Genomic DNA, 12,183 nt, shown 5'->3' on the forward strand with positions numbered 1-12,183 from the left:
AGCTAAATGGCATGATGCACTTATCAAGAATAAAGTCTTTCATGAAGGAGACTGGGCTCTGTTATACGACTCTCGGTTTCAGGACTTCCCGGGGAAACTCCAGACTCGATGGTTAGGACCATACAAAATCCAGAAGGTACACGAAAATGGGACCCTTACCCTGATCACAATTGACGGTTCTGGATATGCATTCAAAGTAAATGGCCACCGAGTTCGCCTTTATCGAAAGCCACTCACTCGGGAATCCTTCTGTCAGCAGCTGCGACAAGATACTGATATGGAAATCTTAGGAGAGGAAGCGAAATCTTCCTCACCTATAGTTTAAGAAATTCATTTTTATAACTTGTACATAAACATCTTGTATATATGTTTCCTTGATTTTTTTTTTTTACTCCAAGTGTTTTGCTGTTCCTTTGCGAAAAGGAACAGCACTTGTGTGTTTTTGCTGTTCCTTTGCGAAAAGGAACAGCACTTGTGTGTTTTTGTTGTTCCTTTGCGAAAAGGAACAACACTTGTGCTTTTTGCTATTCCTTTGCAAAAAGGAACAACACTTGTGTTTTTTTGGCTGTTCCTTTGCAAAAAGGAACAACACTTGTGCCTTTTTGCTGTTCCTTTGCGAAAAGGAACAGCACTTGTGTGTTTTTGTTGTTCCTTTGCGAAAAGGAACAGCACTTGTGTTTTTTTTTTTTTTTGGCTGTTCCTTTGCGAAAAGGAACAGCACTTGTGCTTTTTGCTGTTCCTTTGCGAAAAGGAACAACACTTGTGTTTTTTTGGATGTTCCTTTGCGAAAAGGAACATCACTTGTGCTTTTTGCTGTTCCTTTACGAAAAGGAACAGCACTTGTGTTTTTTTGGCTGTTCCTTTGCGAAAAGGAACAGCACTTGTGCCTTTTTGCTGTTCCTTTGCGAAAAGGAACAACACTTGTGTGTTTTTGCTGTTCCTTTGCGAAAAGGAACAGCACTTGTGTTTTTTTGGCTGTTCCTTTGCGAAAAGGAACATCACTTGTGCTTTTTGTTGTTCCTTTGCGAAAAGGAACAGCACTTGTGTGTTTTTGCTGTTCCTTTGCGAAAAGGAACAGCACTTGTGTGTTTTTGCTGTTCCTTTGCGAAAAGGAACAGAACTTGTGTTTTTTTGCTGTTCCTTTGCGAAAAGGAACAGCACTTGTGTGTTTTTGCTGTTCCTTTGCGAAAAGGAACAACACTTGTGTTTTTTTGTTGTTCCTTTGCGAAAAGGAATAGCACTTGTGCTTTTTGCTATTCCTTCGCGAAAAGGAACAGCACTTGTCTTTTTGCTGTCCCTTTGCGAAAAGGAACAGCACTCGTGTGTTTCTGTTGTTCCTTTGCGAAAAGGAACAGCACTTGTGTGTTTCTGCTGTTCCTTTGCGAAAAGGAACAACACTTGTGTGTTCCTGCTGTTCCTTTGCGAAAAGGAACAGCACTTGTGTGTTTTTGTTGTTCCTTTGAGAAAAGGAACAGCACTTGTGTGTTTTTGCTGTTCCTTTGAGAAAAGGAACATCACTTGAGTGTGTCTGCTGTTCCTTTTCAAAAGGAACAACATTTGAGTATCTTCGCTGTTCCCTTCTCAAAAGGGGACAACATTTGCGATTTTCCGTTGTTCCTCTCAAAGAAATGGTATCCTACGAATGAATTCTTCTTTCAGGAATGCCATCGACATGTTTTTTCCCTTATGGAGGATGCTTTGCCTCCATGTTCTCTTCAATCTTGTAGACACAACAATGAACTTATGCAGTGAACATAAAACCATGATATACCGAAATCAGCACATCATAAATCGCTATCACTATGTAGCCAGTATGTATAAGAGGACAAGAGGAGGGACATGAACTTTTTCATCTTCGTTGTCATTGTCATTTACCGATACCATTGTCATTGGTGATCTTTATCATGACGATTCCTCGAAAAATCTTTTTTTTGATCATTACTTAGGAGTAAGAACGAACGATTTATATCTATTTGTTGGGATCGTAAGACTTCTTCCACCATTCCCCGCTCTTAAGGAGTGCGGAACCACCCTTATGTGAAAATAAACAAGAGAGGTGCTCTGCAAAAGAAAACAAAAACAAAATATGAAAATTGTCAAATGCAGGATAGGGGGTCTCATTCAGAGCCGGCCTACCATGATCATAAGGGTGGAAGCGAAGTGGCATTCCCATAACGGCCACCACACCAGGGATATGGTCCAAAGGTAAATTAACAAGCAAATCTTGGAACAGGAGGTCTCATCGCGAGCCGGCCTGACCACGTTTCGCACCTACCTTCTGAATGGCATTATGGCTATCTGGTCACCAAGCCAGCATAATGGCCTGCATTCTGACAAAGCACTCTTCAGAATATACACAAAGGATCATGGTTCCGGAGGGTGAAATAAACAACTCTGCCAAGGTTATGAACACCTGTTGGAAGCAGAGCTCTGTTAATGGCATAGAAGTCGTAATAATTACACCAACAGGTATGATATTAAAATTTTTCTGTCTCTTATCCTTTGCAAAGATCATATGTCACACCCGATGTATATATCGCATGACTATTTATTACCACCAATCATGGCAACGGAACTGACAGTGACCACTGGAGACTTCGTACGCTTGACAGACGTCCCATCCCCTAGCTCCTCATTATATCACGCAGGCTCTTATGCAAAACGCGATCTACCTTTTTGCCTTGGTTTCGGCATTTTGTTGTTTTTCTAAAACATGGCATAATTTCATATGCTGTACTTTATGATTGGACCTCCGAACTGGCTGCTGCTCCTCTCTTTGACGGCTAGGGACAACCTATCAGATCGCGGGGGGGAAGGTAATCTCATTACTCCATGATTACGTGGCTGCACACCATTCGGGTGAGACAATGTACGAAGGAATGACATGGTTTAACGGTATGATGCTTCCATTCTACGGAAATTGCCATCCACGATCTTTTTTTTTTATTTTAGTTGCATGCTCGGTGATCATCCTCTCTGCGTCGCAAACACCGCAAGCAGTTGCTGTTCCATTTCTGAGAAGAATCATGGGCGGAAAGACGGTCCGAAGTGAACCTCACAAGCTGACAGTTTCCGCTGCTGCTCGCGAAATTCTGGAAAACGTAGGATGGTTGAATTACTTCAGCCGCCTGCAAGAATCAAATGAAGCCGTGGCATTGGAATTCCTGCAGAATTTGCAGGAAAATTACTCCATAGTAGGAGGAAAGCGGATAGCGGTTACAGAGGATATTATCGCAGAAGTTTCAGGATTACCAGCTGCTGGACCCATATGGACGCCGAAGAAGGAAAGATTACAAAAAGCTATGGAAATTTTCCAGGACGAAGGCCAAAGCTTGACAGTCAAAGGGAAAGGAGTTCTACCGGCAACACTAGGGGAACCCTGGACCGAGCTAGCGAAGACAGTACAAAGTTATATCACCTGTGAAGGGAGAAAAGACGTGGTAAGACCTCGTCACCTGAAACTTTTAGCTGTTTTAAAAGGAAAATGTTCTGTAAATCTCCCCGCACTTTTAAATTCGCTACTACATGACGCGGCCCGAAACCTGAGAAAGGCCCAGCACATAGATGTAGTCATTAGCCACCATGGGCTGATTCGGTTGATAGTGAGCCACAGTCTCACTCAACAGCAAAGCACTTGGGAGGAATTGATCGCAATAGTCGAAGGAGGATCGGCTGCACCACCCCCAAAACCTGAACAGTCCTCTAGCACGCCGGAACGATTAGAAAAACGCAAGAAGTCAGCAACAGAAAGACATGCCGCTTCAAAACGGAAACAACCTTCCGATACGCCAGAACGACCAGAGGAACCCAGAGAACCTGCTGGCACACCCAACCTACCTGAGAGACCAAGGAAGTCAGCTCGGCTGGCCCGGATACGAGGAAGGTTGGAAAGAATTCAGGAAGCAACGGCCCAGCCAATTGAAATTGCAGACGAACCTCCAGAACCAGAAAGAGGACCTTCCGAAGGAAATGTGGAGCAATCAGGGCCTGGGACTGGCCAGCCGGAAGGGGAAGCAATGGCCACCGAGCAGAACAATCAATAAAATGAGCACTCTGAGGAAGAAAGGGTTACTGAACAAGGCAATCAAGAAGAAGAAATAGCACAGCCAGGGGGTAGCCCGTTGCAGGACCCTGTAGGTGAGGAGGAATTGGCAGCAGTTCTGGCCAATATGGGGGAATATGGCCAGCCCTCCAGCACAACAAGCGTCCCTGACAGTCCCGCAGAGGAAAAACTACCCGAGGAAGCACATGCAGAAAAGGCAGGAGAAGAAAACCCGCCTGGTTATGATAATGAAATTGAAGACAACAATCAGGGACAGTCTGTCCCCAGGACGCCGGAAGATATCCCAGATGAAGAAGGAGTGGGCTTAAGGGTCAAACCCTCTGTCGAGGCAAAGGAGATTAAGAAATTAAGAAAGAAACAACAGAGGTTGTTGGGCACTATAGCCAGGCTCCGGCAGCAAATTTGAATTCTGAAAGCTGATTTGAGAATACAAAGGACCTCAAGGAAAAGGAGGAGGGCCACTACAGCAAAAACCCCAAGGACAAGAACCCGTTTTGTTGGTCGAAACCCCATCAGGAGACCTACTGCCGAGGAACAGTCTGTTGTTCCAAATGTTAATGAGGAACAGGGTGTTGTTCCAAATAACATAGAGGAACAGACTGCTGTTCCATCTGACCCTGGAGAAAAAACTCACATTCCAATTAAGGGAGAAGAGCAGCAAGATGTTCCAATGGCAGGGGGACCTCAGCAGCCTTTCATTCGTGTCAAGAAGGAGAAAGAAAATAAGGAGACCCAAACAGAGGCACCACCCTCAGGGGTTATTCGGGTTCTGAACTCTAGACAACGCAATAAAAAGTTGCAGGCAAAATTCCCGGCCTCTACGGCTCAATGGAACAAGGATCCAAAAACGAGAAAATTGGACAGGATGATGAAGCAAGCCCAACAAGAAGCTGAACAACTAAGAGAGCAAGCAATCCCCCGGGAGAAATATGAAGAATTACAACAACAACTTCGGAATATTAGTCAATCCGAAAGCCAAGCCTTTGAGGGATGGCAGAAGGAACAAGAAGAGGTTGCTAAGGTAACTGGTCGATTAGATAGTGTTGTTAAGCAGATGGACACTGTGTGTTCCTTATATAATGACGTTTTGACTTGTAGGGCCCCTGCTAAAAATTATGCTTTATTTTTGCTTGAAAGATATTTGAGATTGAAAATAAAAGCCGTTAGGGCAGGAGCACCTATCCACATCAACACTGTTAATGATTTTATAGACTGTTGCAAGCATTATGGGGTTAAGGTTCAAAGGTTATTGTGCGAGTTTTACTTGCACAACCTTGTGCTAGACCAGGAAACTGATTTAAATCCTGGCCCTTTTGTTGGCGATATACAATTCCAAGCCTTCATCTCATTTGGGGTTAATCAGGTAAAATGGCTCAGAGCTTATAACACCTTTCAGAGACAAGAAAATAGCCTAGACTTGTGGATACGAGCTGAACCTAGAGACCCAGTGACGCTATGGAGAGAGCATAGGAGTCTTATGAGGATCCCAGGTGTCATTGAGATAATAGGACCCATGCACGAAGACTTGATCCGAAATGGTCTGGAATATTTCCTAACTATTAAAGATCTTGCCCTCGATGCTGCAAAATTTCGATACCGGACCTCTAGTCCAAGCATCCAGCTCAGGGAACCATTCAAATATGAGAATTTTGAGTTGGCTACCAGCCGATTGAACCTTTATGGGGAACGGATTCTGCAAGAAGGGCCATCCTAGTTAGGGTATCGATTTCGCAGTCCAATTATTTGGCACCTTGCACCCGGATATCGGGCCTTGTATGAGATGCCTGCAGATCAAATAGATCAGTTCTTTGATAATCTAGTTGCTCATCACGGTTGTCAGCCTCCTCACGAGATCCCTTCTCCGGCCTATTCTCTCACCGCCTTGCATGTCAACTACAATGTTTTCATGAGGCCATGAAACAGGGTAAGCAGGGGGGTGTGTGGAGCACCTGGAAGGTATGCTTTTGACTGCAATCTAGTGGTTTTTCAATAATAATTGTAACCTTTTCTGCATGAGAAATTCGAAGAAGATAAAGGATTTTGATAAAATGTGCAAAAATAGACAAAGGAAGCTCAAGTGCTAATAATTGACGTTTTCTATGCAGGAAGACATGCGAGCAAGGAGTTCCCGCCCAAAAGCGAGAAGCAGAGGAAAAATAACTGTTGTTCCTCCAGTAGGGAACCGGATGCGGACACGATCAAGCAAAATCGGAATTGAATAGTCCAGGAAAAGAATGCGGGATACCGGCTCGGCGAACGCAAGAAAGATTGAATGATTAGCGAATCCCTCAGGATCTTCGATCATGAGGGATCGTTGCTTTACTTATCTCTGATTATCTAGATATCCCCGTCATTTCTTTTATATAATGGCACAACATCATTAAGCAAGAGGAGGATTGTTTTTGTAATTTTACAGTTCCAGAACAAACTTTAATCATTGAGTCTCACTGAGACCTGATTTTGTTATACTTTTGTGGATGTGATTAATATAAAAGACTTGGTGTTTATTCCGTCTCTGCGTCTGGAGTAATCTAAGGCAGTGTACCATTGGCAGCTAAGGGCCCGGCTCCGAAGGACACTTGCTTTTGTATCATTATATGGTGATTTGTGTGTGGTTTGTTTATCTTTATTACTTAGCAGTCTGATGAATTCTTTGTATGATACGCTATGCTCTGTTATGTTTAATGAATGAATGATTTCTCTATGTAAAGACTCTGCACTGTATAAGTGGATTTACACAAGGTCGGATTGTATCTTTATTCAGCCATTCCTGTAACAGAGTACTGGCATGAATGTTACTGTCATTGGATTTATGTTAAACAATATTTCTGGGATTCGAGAGTAGCGTCATTCTGTTTAGAAACATATTTGTATCATTCAATACTCTCAGATTGCTATATTAATGTAGATCATGTACATACCGATGATGGTTGTTGTTTCGTAAATCATTAAGGGTTGCTGTTCCATTTGATTACTGCTGTTCCATTTGACTGTTGCTGTTCCATTTGATTATTGCTGTTCCATTTGATTACTGCTGTTCCATTTTACTGCTGTTCCATTTATTGCTGTCCCATTTCCATTTTGCTGTTCCATTTTACTTTCCGCTGATTTATTTACCTGCCTTTGTTGCTTTGGTGTGAGAGAAGGCCTAAGGCTGTAGTGAGCCTCAGCAAGACGCTGCTTAGCTCCCTGACCTATAAGTCCATGCTCTAAATTTCCCTTCTTTAATCAGTTTCTAAAGGGATGGGATATTGTTTCCGTACCCTTGACTGATCAACTGTTTTGTGTGACTCCATCTTTTAGGTTAGTTTAATTACAGCTTAGCATCTATTTTCCTTTGATCTTCTCAACCCTGTACTACTAAGCATTACTCGGACAAATAGCCTCGGATTGAGCTACTTCTTGCAATAACAAAACGTTCCCGGATTAACTTATTAATGTGGAATAATTAGCGGTGTGAGAGACCCTAGTTACAGCTCTACACCAATGAAGAAGCGATCATCATGGATTGATATTATCTAGTACGACTTTGTTGTGAGATTCTTTGGTGTTGGATAAAATTCATCAACCTGATAATCAAACGTATCAAAAGATGGATTCAAGCCACTACGTATGTACTAGTTTCCACTAAAATTTTCTTCCAAAGAACTATGCTTTTATTTCTAGCAAAAGGATCAATATTTTAAGTCTTAAGTATTTATTTTGAGCATCATATCAAACATATCTAAGTGGTTAATACCAGACTCTTTTCAAGCAATTACCTAAGAAATTAGTGTTGTCAGCTCTATTAATGAAAATAAACAGTGCACTTAATGTTTGAACATGTAATAACAACTTCCAAATTGCATATATATCAATTATAACTTATAATACACTACGGATTGAAAGTGCATATACATCGCTCTACTTTTTTGTGGCAGCACAAGGAACCATCTGTAATTTTTCCCATCCACACATCTTTTTCATAATCTTAGTGGACAAAATGCATGATGTTTTTTCTATCCTCGTTAGTAAAAAATATCTTCCACTTTAGTCTCCCAAAAGTGAAAAATGGAATAACTCTGAGGCGTTTCCAAATCCATGAGAGGAGAGCACAAGATACTAGTAATTTCCAAAGTTTTTAGTATCCAATGCACTTTTTACTAGAAGAAAATTGATTGTTGATCCTCAATGTTCTGTTAGTAGTCTCTTGCACATAGGCATTCCAACAAGATGTGTTTCACTTGTCTCTGGTTTGCCAGAAATATAGAAGAGCCCATATGTCAACATAATATTATCCAAATAGGTCTTTGATGGCTTTGGATGGTTGCTGACCAACTACGGAAAGGGCCATAGCCAAACGCTATGAAGCCTGTGAATCCACTTGTACTCGAGATTGAAGAGTTGAGAGAAATAAGAGTCAACTCAAACCCAAAGTAACTAAAAAAATCACAACATAAAAGTGAAAAGGACCCCATAAATGATAAGAAATAAGGAACCACTAAATAATCCCCCTAATGGTTTCCACAAATGCCTAGTTATACTGTAGAAGTATGGTATAACTGACCAATGAGAAGAATAAGATTCTTATAGTAGTACTTTGCAGCACACTGGGTAGTCATTTTTGATGCCCTATTTGATGCTACTCCATGGTAACTTAAGGTCTTTGAATTCTTTAACACACCTGTCAACATGATTTCTCGTCATCTATAACCTTGCTGCCCAGTGAGAGATTTTTATACCCAATTGCAAGTTATTACATTACAATATATGTGGCTCTCGAATCAGATAGTTTTAAAATGTATCCAAGTGTTGTTGTATGTGCTATCACCCACTCTTTACCTTGATGAATGGTAGAGACAAGCAGGGTTGATTCCTCACATTGGGCTTGGTTCCTCATAGTGATTGAAGGCAGAGGATCATTCCCATAATATTATGGTTAACAAAAATGAAAAAAGAATAACACCACAAGTCGTTAAGACCTTGTTATGTGTTCTCCCACAATGTTCAACCATTTTCAAACTATTGTCAATAATCTGAACTTGGAAATTAGCATAAATTCCTTGACAGGAAGTGTAAACTTTGCCTAATACAACTTGTTGTGAAGCACAACAATTCTAGTCAAATTAATCAATCATTATATAGGTGCATCCATGTTACCTGGTATGCAGATATCGGTAATGATGAGTTGTCTCGGAGAAGCCTAATCACATCCAAATAGGGCATAGCTGGCTTGACCTATCCTTGAAAACATTAAACTCGTTTGAATCTCACAATAGAGAACTTGAAAGTGAAAAGAATAACAAGACCATGTTTATTAAGGAAAAACTCACAATAGAAGCATGCATACTATTAGAATATCAACTCCCTTGTCTTCATCAGTACCAGATTCAATAAGATCTTCTTAGTGGTTTCTAGGATTCATCTGATAACTACTTATTGAAGTTGAATTAGATGGAAGTATTCATTCAAAAGTAATCTTGAATTCTTACAACATACCAAATAAAACTTAGAAAATGGTAAGACATCATATGTTTTCTTGTCTCCAAATCGTGGGTTAGAATGAAGAGATTTTCTGAAAGGTCCATAATGCAATTGCATATCCATTTAAAGACACAAGTTCATAATGTTCATGGAACTGTGATATCCATAAGTCTTTATTGAAACATCACATTCTACAATTAAGAGTAGGAAGTAAGTGTAAGAAAAGTAATGAGATGGTTTAATGAAAGGTCAAGAAGGTACTTTGTTGTATATGACATAATAGACATATCTTGAAAGCCTTATCTATATAATGCAACTCGAATGGCTTCAACACACCCATCCATCATATCACTTGGACTTACAATATTAGCTCCTACCTGACCCTGTCTCAACATACCATTTGCAAATCACTGGTGCTATGCAATCAGGGAATAAGAGTAAGTAAAATAAAATTCAACAAGCAAATTTGAACACAATGCACATTAAATGAAGTGAAAGAATATGAGGGAAGAATATTTACTTGGGTAATGATCTGCTTACATAGATGATGAAATGTTTCATCATTCATAATCACCCCTAAACAAAACATGCAGATGTAGAAACAATGAAAGTTACATCCCAAGGGAAAAGTAATAAACATAGAAATGGAAAAAGAAGAAATTAAGTAATTATAAGGCTTACCATCTTCTCTAAAAATTCCATCATGCCCATCAGACAAGTATGGATCCAAAGCAACATTAGTGTAAATCACCTAGAAACAAAGAAGCATAAATTCTTTGTGCCCTACATATTATACACCATGTCAAGTTTTGAAGAAGAATTAAAGTGTGATGGTAAACACATTAAGATCCAAAGCTTAACAGATCTGGATACTTGTCCTTGAGAAGTCTTATGGCTCTAGGTACAAGCCCATTTTCATTGTAGGCTTCATCCCCTATCGGTGACTGATTAAAACAGTGTTCTAGTTCAGACATTACTAACCAGAAAAAAAAAAAGACAATGCACAACAAAGCACTGAACATTCAAACCTTCAGAGCATTAGAAATTTTAGGGAAAAGCACCACACTGTTAACACCAACATTGCGAGCCTTATATACCTGCATAATACCAATGAATTTGACCTTAGATTCAACAGTGTCAAAAAGGTGAAACTGAATGGGAAAAAATGTTGTGAACAAAATAACTTGAATATTCTAACAAAGTGACCAGCTAATCATGCATGAATATGAAAGCATGACCATTTAATAGAAAATATCCATTAGAAATTAACATTCTTAGAATGTAGTCTTGCAGAATCTCTTCAATCAATCCATTCTGCCAACCGAGCCTGAAACAACTTGGAATTTCTCCTATTTTGCTATCCTCTTCCCCTGTTAATTGAAAAAGAACATCAAATCTGATTTAGAAAAAGGATATTTTGTGTGCTTGTTAGAGAAATAAGAATCAAATTAAACAATCTACATGGGGATTACCTCAAATATTTATTATATCAAAGATACCATAGCAACAAATTGTTTTGTATCAAAAATACAAAAGCAACAAATTGTTCACTAACCTTCATGAATGAAAAGGGGAAGAATAAAATTTCCAGCAGATATAGTTGTTTCCTGGAAGGCATGTCTCAGAATAGCTGATTTGTGGTTGCGACAAGGATGTTTCAACATTGGCTGCCAAGAAAATAAAAACATATATATGTTACTTTAACTTGACACTCCATTCTTGGTGTTTACTGGCGCTTTAAAATATTACATTTCCATTATGATATACTGGGGATTTACATTTGAAATTTTGTTCTTCTTGTGCTTATTTATGTATTGGCCATCAATGTAGTGATTGTTTTTCTCCAATTGATAAATTTCTAAATCTTCCAACAGTTAAAAAAAGAAAAAGATAACTGTAAACCTGCCAGTCAAGTTTAATTGTTTATTACCTTGGAAACTATGTAGGTGCTTGATAAGGATGGTGGATTTCTTTCAAAAGGTATCCTGGAACATGGTGCAAGCTGGACAGTGGAATTGGGTTTTCAAACTATGGGGTGCCCTATCATAGCGTAGAATATGAGTCAGCCCTGAGAATTTCTTATAGCAGTTAGTTAATTTCTTAGATTAACAGGGTTTTTATATTACATTCAATAAGTCATTTTTCTTATTTTGAGACATGGTTTAACGTTGTCATGTTATCTTCTATTGGTTTTCACAAATACTGTAGATGCTTTGTAAGGAGTTGGGGCTCTTCCTTGAAATAGTTGATGTCATTTGATGCTTGGGGCTTATGATTTTAAAGGGAGTCATGGAAGCTCACAGTGACAAGATATGGGCTCTCTTTATTGTTGAGGTAATGTCATGATTGCAAACAAGATAATTAACTCTCAGACTTCTAATTCCATGTAAATATTCCTCTTTTATTTGTGTTTGGTTGATTGAGTAGACCAAATACTGCAAGGATTTACATTTGGATTTATAATGAGAGCAGGGTATGCAATTTATTTTAAGCCTGTACATTTTTCTAGAGTTGAAGAAAAGTGTCAAACAAAATAAATTGTTATGGTTGATGCTTAGTAACTAACACTTAGAGATTGTTATTGGGAATTTGATTGTGTAGGGTTGTAGACCATAAGATAATCTAGCTATGAACATCTATATTTCACCTTATTTTCT

The 12,183-nt window shown here is 39.5% G+C and overlaps 1 pseudogene; it reads right to left on the bottom strand.

Moving 5' to 3' along the window:
• Window positions 1–9,172: 9,172 nt before the first annotated feature.
• LOC149187491 (delta-aminolevulinic acid dehydratase, chloroplastic-like) lies at window positions 9,173–11,190 on the bottom strand (annotated as a pseudogene).
• Between the last annotated feature and the right edge of the window lie 993 nt (window positions 11,191–12,183).

The sequence above is a fragment of the Pinus tabuliformis genome, chromosome 3_1 (genome assembly GCF_031772625.1).
Source record: "Pinus tabuliformis cultivar Carrire ecotype Pingquan chromosome 3_1, CPIR1, whole genome shotgun sequence".
NCBI classification, from domain to species: domain Eukaryota; kingdom Viridiplantae; phylum Streptophyta; class Pinopsida; order Pinales; family Pinaceae; genus Pinus; species Pinus tabuliformis.